Below are 9,630 nucleotides of genomic sequence, written 5' to 3' on the forward strand. Positions count from 1 at the left end.
CAAAGGCTTTCCCTCTTTTAGTGCTGAAGACACTGAAATTTGAGAAGGGGAATTTCCATTCAAGATACACTGTTTATATGTTTCTCTGCATCTTTCCCAGAATCTTAGGCTTTATAAGCATTCAGTGTTTATATACGTGCATAACCAATATTTTTATTGAGGAAGCTTATCTCCACAGGTAAAAGTTACATTAAATGGTGATAAAATGATAGAATTTCAGATTACTTGGATCTCAACAGAGACAAAGTTTTAATGGAAAGAGCAGACGTTTTAAATCTCCTTCTCTTGAATTCTGGCTCAGCTACTAGGTAACCACATCCGAATTACTTTGTAGTTCTGAATTAAATTTCCAACTCTGTGAAATGGACTAAATAATTCCTGTCTATTAAGTGCTGTGTGGATTTAGTGCTCAGGCTGTGTACGCGGGACGTGTGGCCGGGGCCCGGGTGTTGCTTTTACCTTTCCCTGTTCCTCCTGTCTTCCCCGCCTGTGCTCACAGGCGGTCACATCTGGCCACTTGTAATCAAGTACATTCACAAGACAATCTGGGCCTTCATGTCGTTTTTCAAGGTGCCTGCATCTTCTGATAACACACTGTCAGTACCTGAATTCTACCTGCCCTTAGCCGAGCCCCAGTCACTTACCACTGAAGGCACTTTGGTTAGCTTCTGGGAGGAATTCCAAGAAAACTGCAGGCCAGGGTCCTGCTGTCTGTTGGCAAATCACCTGATAGCTGAAGGAGGGTAATTTATTTCAATAGCAAAAAGTACATAATAGAAGGGGATGGAGTTGAAGCTAGTTGCCTATAAAGTGCCACAATAGCTCACAGCACAGAGCGAAAAGAGTCCCATTTGAAGTTTCACTCATGGTTTTGTGGGAAGACCCAGCCTTCCAGCTGGGTCTTGTCATGAGGGGGAGGTCAGAAAAAAAGTTACCCCAAAAATGTGAAAAGTATAGAGGATAAATATATCTGTAATTGCTGAGCTAAAATAGTCTCTATAAAAATCAACTTTAAAAGACCAGGTAGTTGCCAGAAATTAACCTCTGTGCTCACACGTTTCACATCATCCCATTCAACACTGAATCCTTTTCCAGTCATCACAGCTTCTGCCTACAGTGAATTTATTGGGCATATGGTCTAGACTCGTCCACCGCCCCAAACTAGACCCACGGGCCTGAAAACACCCTCTGTGACACATAAATACATCCTATGGGGTATTCCTGTAGGAGTAAAAATAATCAAGCTGAATTTCCTTGAAGCCAATATTGACGTCGAGTTTTCTAGACGCAGGATGTGTAGGAGGGACTTCAAGGAATAGAGAAGCAGGACGGGAGAGAACAGTGGCCCCAGCAGTCGGCCTTGTCCGGAGGCGGGTGGACCAGGGCAGAGCGGCCTGGGCGCACACACTACAGTGTGATGCGATGTGAATAATGTGAAGATCCCACCTTGAGCAAAGTGGGTCCGACCTGGAACCATAGCACCGTCAGCGGTGGAGCCCCGGGGTGTGAGGGGGCCTCCGACGTACGCGCCCAGGTTTCGGGGGTGGGTGGGCTCCCCTCAGCAGGGGCGACTCTCCAAGGAGGGCTGCGTCCGGATCTGCAGCAGCCCGGCCACGTGGGCACAGGACGGATCTGGACGGACTCCAGCGGCCTCCGTCGCCGTCCCCTCCTGCAGCCTCTCGGGACCACCTACTCCCCACGTTAGGTTCACACTCTTTCCGGGGGAGCCCGCCCAGGATTTCAGGGCACAGAGGCCAGAGCCTCCCGGGAAGAAAGCCCGGGGCATCCGCTGCCTTCACCCCAGGCTTCGCTTCCTCGATCAGAGCCGGACCCTCATCCTGGAGGGTCAGGGCCTCCGCTGAACACGCGCTTGCCGGCTGGCGTTGCTGCGCTTGCCCGGTCAAAACAGGGCCCGGGAGGCCCCTTCTTGCTGTTCCCTTGTGTTTATTGGGCATCTTGGGCTGTGGGCGGCTGGGACCTACAGCCCCGTGGTTCTTTCATTCATGCCATTAGCTCCTACTTGTTGTAAAGTCTTACAAACACACATAACTAGTTTCCTCCACAGCCTTTAGAGGACTATCTTTAGCATAAAAACAAAACAAAACAAAACAAAATAACCTAAGTATTTGTGAGCTCTTAAAAAATTAGTAAAAACAATTAGATGTAACATTTATGTAACATTGGGGTTTATCTCATATACTTTGCTAAGGATTTTATAAGGAAAATAATATAAATATTTTTTTAAATGTAGTATTACTGGTGAATGAAGTTTCAAACTAAAGGAAGGACGAGATTCCATTTTGTCTCGTAAATTTTAAATAAAAATCGTAATACCTGCTTACTATGAGGGGCTAGGAAAACAGCTAAATGAGTAGATTGGATGTGTAACAGATTTATAGGATTGTATATTAAAATTGGGAAAAATGTATGTTTGCAAACATATAATTTACATATATAATACATGTAACATGCTGTACACACACACACCTATTCCACTCTTGTCTGTGTACTCTAAGAAAGTAATTCAAAGGAATAGTAAACCCTTACCCTACAAAATGTGTGATGTTTGGTGTTTTTGTTATTATAGAAGAAAAGAACTACGTGTGTGTACAGTGGAGGTGGGCAGTTACCGCTGGCTGTGAGACAGTGCGGTGTTTGGGGGGTACAGGGGTGCTGAGGGGGGAGGAGAGGACAGCTCTGGGCTTGGGAGGACCCGTCACATTCCCCCCTTCTCACATTTCTGCTCTTCTTCTATGATATGGAGGCTTATATTATTGATTTTCAGCCTTTATTTTTTCCTCAATATATGCATTTAACCCTACAAATTTCACACTAAAGCATTGCTTTCGCTTTGTCCAACAAGTCTTGATATGTTGTGGTTGATTAGAATGTAGTTCAAGATATTTCTTTTTTAGAAATTAGATTTCTATAGATTATTGTTGTAATTTATTAATTATTTAGAAATGAGTTGAGTAATATTCAAGAAGTTTGGGGGACTTCTCTGGTGGTCCAGTGGTTAAGACTTTGCCTACCAATGCAGGGGGTGCCGGTTCAACCCCTGGCTGGGAGCTGTGATCCCACATGCCTTGGGGCCAGAAAAAAACAAAAACGTAAAACAGAAGCAATATTGTAACAAATTCAATAAAGATTTTTTAAAAATAAAAAAATATTTAAGAAGTTTGGGATCTTCATTTGTTTTCCTTTTTAAAATAAGTTTTTAGCTTAATTCCCCTCTAGTTCGAGAACATACTCTGAATGAAATCAATCCTTTGAAATTCATGGAGGCTCTATTTATGGCCCAGCATGCAGTCATTGCTGTTAATATTCAATATGTGATTCAAAAGACTATGAATTCTGCTATTGTTCAGGGCTGTGTTCTATGTGTATAAATTAGATCATGTCTCTTAATCACATATTCATAGTTATGTTACACAATTTCTTAATATGTTATTCAATTTCTTAATTATGTTACTCAGGTCTTTTAATACCAGTGAAGACTGGTTTTCCCGTCTGCTTATTTTCTCAATTATTCTGAGACATGTTAAATCTCCCATGAACTTTTCCCTTCTTTGAATTCTCTCATTTTTTGCTTTATCTATTTTAAAACTATATTAGTCGGATTTAGAATTATTATATTTATTTTTCTGAAATTTATTATACAGATTAAGAGCAATATAGCTTTTTGGTGAATTGAACTATTCATTGTTTAGAAAGATCCCTATTTATTTCTAGAAAATTTTCTGACCTTAAAATATATTTTTATTATCAGTATAGTGACATAAGCCTTTTTAAGTACTTTTATTATATTTGTAATTATTTAATTTTCAAACTGTGTTCTATGTCACATACATATCATAGTTAGATCCTCAAATAATACTAGGACTTTAGAACATGCCGACACCACTATTTTTCTCCTGACTTCAACTTAATTGACATTATGCATTGAAATTTTACATCATCTTGTCTCCAAAATATTGCTATTATTGTTCTATGTCATATTCAGTTAATTTTCCTCTAAAGTTATCACATATTTCTCCATTCAACTCCTCCTTATTGATTTCTGAAATCCCTTCCTTTACTCTGGAGTTATTTTCTCTGTGTCTCAGTGTTTTCATTTCTAATGAGCTGTCTTCCAGAGCTGAAATCCTGCTTTCTGTTCTGTCAAAGCTGCTGTGCAAACTATTTAGGGATTTAGAGATTTCATAACTTCACGTATACTATGTTTTCAGATTTTAGAATTTCTATTTAAAAATAAATTCTAATTAACCAATGAAAATCTGTATCTTTTCATATACTGAGTACAGATTTTCTTCTATTTTTAAAGTGTTCATTGCAGCCTTTTAAAGTCCTTGGTAGCTTACACCGACGGTGGGATCAAACCTGGGTTCATTTCTCCTGTGTCTTTTGTTTTCACTCTTATGCCTCTGCCTTGTTGTATACTTAGTAACTGTGAATTGCATGCGGGGGCGTCACACACAAGTGATCTGCCTTAGCGAGAGAATCTGACGGGCGGGTGTGAACATCTGAGTCCAGCCAGGAGCCGTATGGAGCCAAGGTCAGTTGCCCGATGGGACCAGGGCAGCCACTCCCTTGCCCGCCTCTCAGTAGTTTTAGCTGGAGCCCCACCTCTGCTCAGGTGCCCCCCTGTGTGCCCCGGATGGACCCTCAAGCCCTCAGGGAAGGTGCGGTCGCCCAAGCGGGCCGCATCCCTCAGTCCTCCCCTCCGCCTGCTCCCCTGTCTCAGCAGCTCTCTCTCGAGTTTGAAGAGATGTTTTCTGTCTGGTTTGTTTCTACCAAGAGTGCTGGTTTCCTGTCACCTGCTCTGTCTTCATGAGACCGTGCAGGTCTAGGTTTATGCTATGAATATTCTGTTTGCACTGTGTCATCACTGCTGTTCACTTAACACTGTGCAGTCTGGCAACTTAAACCTGAGTTTGGCAGGTAGTGGGCTAGATGCCTCTACCAGTGTTCTAGTAAGGAGAATTTCATCGTCTGTACTCTCTAAGTATGTGTTTAATTATTTTAATATAATTTTTATAAAGTGTGGATAAAATTATTGATAACAATTTTTTAAATCTTCAGGTTAAAAAAGATTATCTCAAAGGGTACTTTTATTTAGGTGTCTGAACCAGAGAAACCCCAAGCAACAGTGGTGTTATAGAACTCTCAAATTTAAGAGTATTTATACGAAGAAATTCTGTTTAAACAAGACTTGATGGGAAAGTGCTGATAAGGAGGGTGAAAGTGAGAAATTGAAGAGGGTGGTTTTTTTTATTTTGAAGGAATTAAGAAAATCGGAATAAGAAGCACCAGGATGGAGAGTATTGCATAAGACTGAAGATAATAGAAATTTATTGCATCCGAGAAGAAGATGTTTTAACAAAACAAAGTATATAAATTGTATTCCGTTCAAGGCTTTAGAGAGTGTAATTAGATGATTTTTGGAAGGTTGTGAATATTCTCTATGATCAAGGTATAATCTACTAAGTCAGTGAATTTAGGTTAAGTCCAATTTGTGACAGTTTGGGGGCTGCCTTCTGATTTTAGTGACCATATATTGAAAAATGCACGTACCAATATAGTAGTAAGTAGGAGAAAATGGTCTTAGGAGAAGTGAGGGAAGGTTTTATGCAGTGGGTAATTATGACGCTATAAGGAATGGACATGTGTATTAACTACACAGGTTACTTTGACTCACTGAGTGCTAGGATTTTCTGATTAATCAGAAATTGATAAAAAATTGATAAACCATTAGCCAGATTCATTAAGAAAAAAAGGGAAAAGACTCATCAATAGAATTATAAATGAAAAAGGAGAAGTAACAACTGACACTGAAGAAATACAAAGGATCATGAGAGATTACTACAAGCCACTCTATGCCAATAAAATGGACAACCTGGAAGAACTAGACAAATTCTTAGAAAAGCACAACCTTCTGAGACTGAACCAGGAAGAAATAGAAAATATAAGCAGATCAATAACAAGCACTGAAATTGAGCCTGTGATTAAAAATCTTCCAACAAACAAAAGCCCAAGACCAGATGGCTTCACAGGAGAATTCTATTAAACATTTAGAGAAGAGCTAACACCTATCCTTCTCAAACTCTTCCAAAATATAGCAGAGGGAGGAACACTCCCAAACTCATTCTACGAGGCCACCATCACCCTGATACCAAAACCAGACAAAGACGTCACAAAGAAAGAAAACTACAGGCCAATATCACTGATGAACATAGATGCAGAAATCCTCAACAACATACTAGCAAACAGAATCCAACAGCACATTAAAGGGATCATACACCGTGATCCTGTGGGGTTTATCCCAGGAATGCAAGGATTCTTCAATATACACAAAGCAAGCAATGTGGTACACCACATTAACATATCTAAGGAGAAAAAAACACGATCATCTCAATAGATGCAGAAAAAGCTTTCGACAAAATTCAACACCCATTTTTGATAAAAACCCTCCAGAAAGTAGGCATAGAGGGAACTTTCCTCAACATAATAAAGGCCATATATTTCAAACCCACAGCCAACATCATCCTCAATGGTGAAAAACTGAAACCATTTCCACTAAGATCAGGAACAAGACAAGGTTGCCCACTCTCACAACTATTATTCAACATAGTTTTGGAAGTTTTAGCCACAGCAATCAGAGAAGAAAAAGAACTATAAGGAATCCAAATCGGAAAAGAAGCAGTAAAATTGTCACTGTTTGCAGATGACATGATACTATACATAGAGAATCCTAAAGATGTTACCAGAAAACTACTAGAGCTAATCAATGAACTTGGTAAAGTTGCAGGATACAAAATTAATGCACAGAAATCTCTTTCATTCCTATACACTAATGATGAAAAATCTGAAACAGAAATTAAGGAAACACTCCCATTTACTATTGCAACAAAAAGAATAAAATACCTAGGAATAAACCTACCTACGGAGACAAAAGGCATATATGCAGAAACGTATAAGACACTGGTGAAAGAAATTAAAGATGATAAAAACAGATGGAGAATGAAACTTAAAAGCTTTTGCACAGCAAAGGAAACCATAAACAAGACAAAAAGACAACACTCAGAATGGGAGAAAATATTTGCAAACGAAGCAACTGACAAAGGATTAATTTCCAAAATATACAAGCAGCTCATGCAGCTCAATATCAAAAAAACAAGCAACCCAATCCAAAAATGGGCAGAAGACCTAAATAGAAACTTCCCCAAAGAAGATCTACAGGTTGCCAACAAACACATGCAAAGATGCTCAACATCACTAATCATTAGAGAAATGCCGATCAAAACTACAATGAGATCACCTCACACCGGTCAGAATGGCCATCATCAAAAAATCTACAAACAATAAATGCTGGAGAGGGTGTGGAGAAAAGGGAGCCCTCTTGCACTGTTGGTGGAATGTAAATGGATAACAGCCACTATGTCACTCAAACAGCATCCCAAATGAGAAAAAAGATGCTTTCCCCTCTTCTCATCACTCTGCCAGAGGGAAAGCGATGTCTCCTGAAACTGCAAATGGAAAAATCACATACCCTGTCAGGCTCGGTTAGGTATTGGGCACTTATAAATCTTCTCAAAATATTTATCTTAGAGAGTTTCCTATTGATTTATTTCTCAGAAAAATCTCATGTGTAGCAAAAAAAAAAAAAAAAAAAAACTTTGTCTCTTGTTAAAAGTAAAAGTTCTCTCTTATTTAGCACCTTTATGTCTTCCATTTTGCAGCTATTTCTCTAGGTCTTTTATGTCTTAGTCCTCTATGTTTTATATGCAATACCCCTGCACTTGGTAATTGAATGTGTTCATATATATTTTAGCATGACTTCATAGTCAAGGTTGTGCTGTCTGTTGGTATAGCATGAAAAGACAGCTATGGCTGACCCTAAGGACCCACAGAATAAAGTTCAGGCTTCACAAGTTGTCTCTGGACATTCACACACCATAGTGGGAATTTAAAATGATGTGTTGTCCTTGGAAAACAGCCTGGCGATTTCTCCAATGATTAAACATACAGTTACTATATGACCCAGAAACTCCACTCCCAGGTACACAGGCAGGAAGAGGAAACATAAGTTCTCACGGTTCCACGTCCCGTCAGCACCTGTTTCTGGGGCATCTTTTCCTAAGTTTCCTGGAAACTCTTCCCTCCTTCCAGTCTGTGTCTGTTTGTTGGTCTCTGCCTGGCACCTAAGCTTCGTCCTGAAGCCTTTATTTTTTGTGATTCTTAGAGAGGTCTCTCGTTTACACCCCTGACAATAGCCAAAGGTGGCAAGCAGGAAAAACCCCCTTATTATCTAAGTGACCTTGAGAACCGTGTTTAACTCTACAGGCTTCAGCTTCCTGCTCTTTAAAATTGTGGGCGCTTCAAATGATATAGTACTGTTGAGGAATGGAATTCTGCCCAGTAATTTTCTGGATATTTGCCATATTTACACTGATGCACCGCTTCCAACATCCCTGAGATTAAAATGTAGACTTTAGTGCATTTGTTTTAAAAGAAGAAATAATTTTACATGTCTGACCTATATCAAATATGGAAGTGATCTGTTTCCATTTATTTCCTTTATAATCTATGAAAGCAGGCTTTCCTGAATTCACTAGCAACCCCAAATACTAGAGGTAACGTGGGAAACCTTCCCAGCTTTCTTCCTTCTTTCTCCGCAATCCTGTGACCCCAAATGTTAGCCAGTGTAGAGATTACATTTCAAACAAACTGTTAATATGCAAAAGTTGCAAATGCTCACCGGTGGTCCAGTGAGAAAGCCTGGGTAATAAAGTAATAATGTGCGAGCCTCTGGTGACCCCAGGTAAGGTAACCTGTTTGTTAGAAAGAAGAAGGTAGGGACACCAGTGCTCATGTCCGCCTCTCCGGTCCGCCTGTGGAAGGGGACACACAATGTCCATCTCTCCCTGTGGAGCGAAGTGGCACCAACTGGGAAATAAATGTATAATTGATCTTTACCTTTGAAACAGTGTATTTGCCCAAGTCCCCAAGGCAGCGTGTGCATAAATCCACCATCAGAACCACTTCTGACTTGACTCATTTGCTAATGAAAGCTAAGTCACCCAGTGAGATCTGGGATGCTTACAGACTCCTGTTACTCATGAATGTTGATTCTGCCCGTTTTTCAAGGTTGTATTTAACCGCAAGCGGGCCCCTTGATGGTTTCGCCTGCGTGAAGCAATTTATCTGCAACCTTTCCGTGCTCAGAGAGCAGCATCAACCCTCTCTTGCTTATTTAGTCCCAAATGGGATTTATGCAAATCCCTCATCTGTGTACAAATCTAATGGTTTTAGGGTGTCAGTACTTCCAACTTTTTGTGTTCATTATACTGGTGGCTGAAAAAATAAATGCCTAACCAAGCATGCTTTGCTTCAATATTGATTTTTTTTCCTTAAGTAACCATGAAATGTATCATTGCAATGCAGCCTCTTCTTAAGTGCATCATTAAAGTGCCATTTTCCTGAATCACCCTGAGAAGCACCTTGCTTTCAAACCCTCCAGGCAGTGAATATGAGACCAAATCATTCCTTCAGGACAATGGTCTCCTGTGCTCGAGACCTGGCTGAGAAAGGGGAGCCCAGAGGCCATCGGTGGAGGGGGGACCTTGTCCC

The sequence above is a fragment of the Kogia breviceps genome, chromosome 17, assembly GCF_026419965.1.
Source record: "Kogia breviceps isolate mKogBre1 chromosome 17, mKogBre1 haplotype 1, whole genome shotgun sequence".
NCBI lineage: Eukaryota > Metazoa > Chordata > Mammalia > Artiodactyla > Physeteridae > Kogia > Kogia breviceps.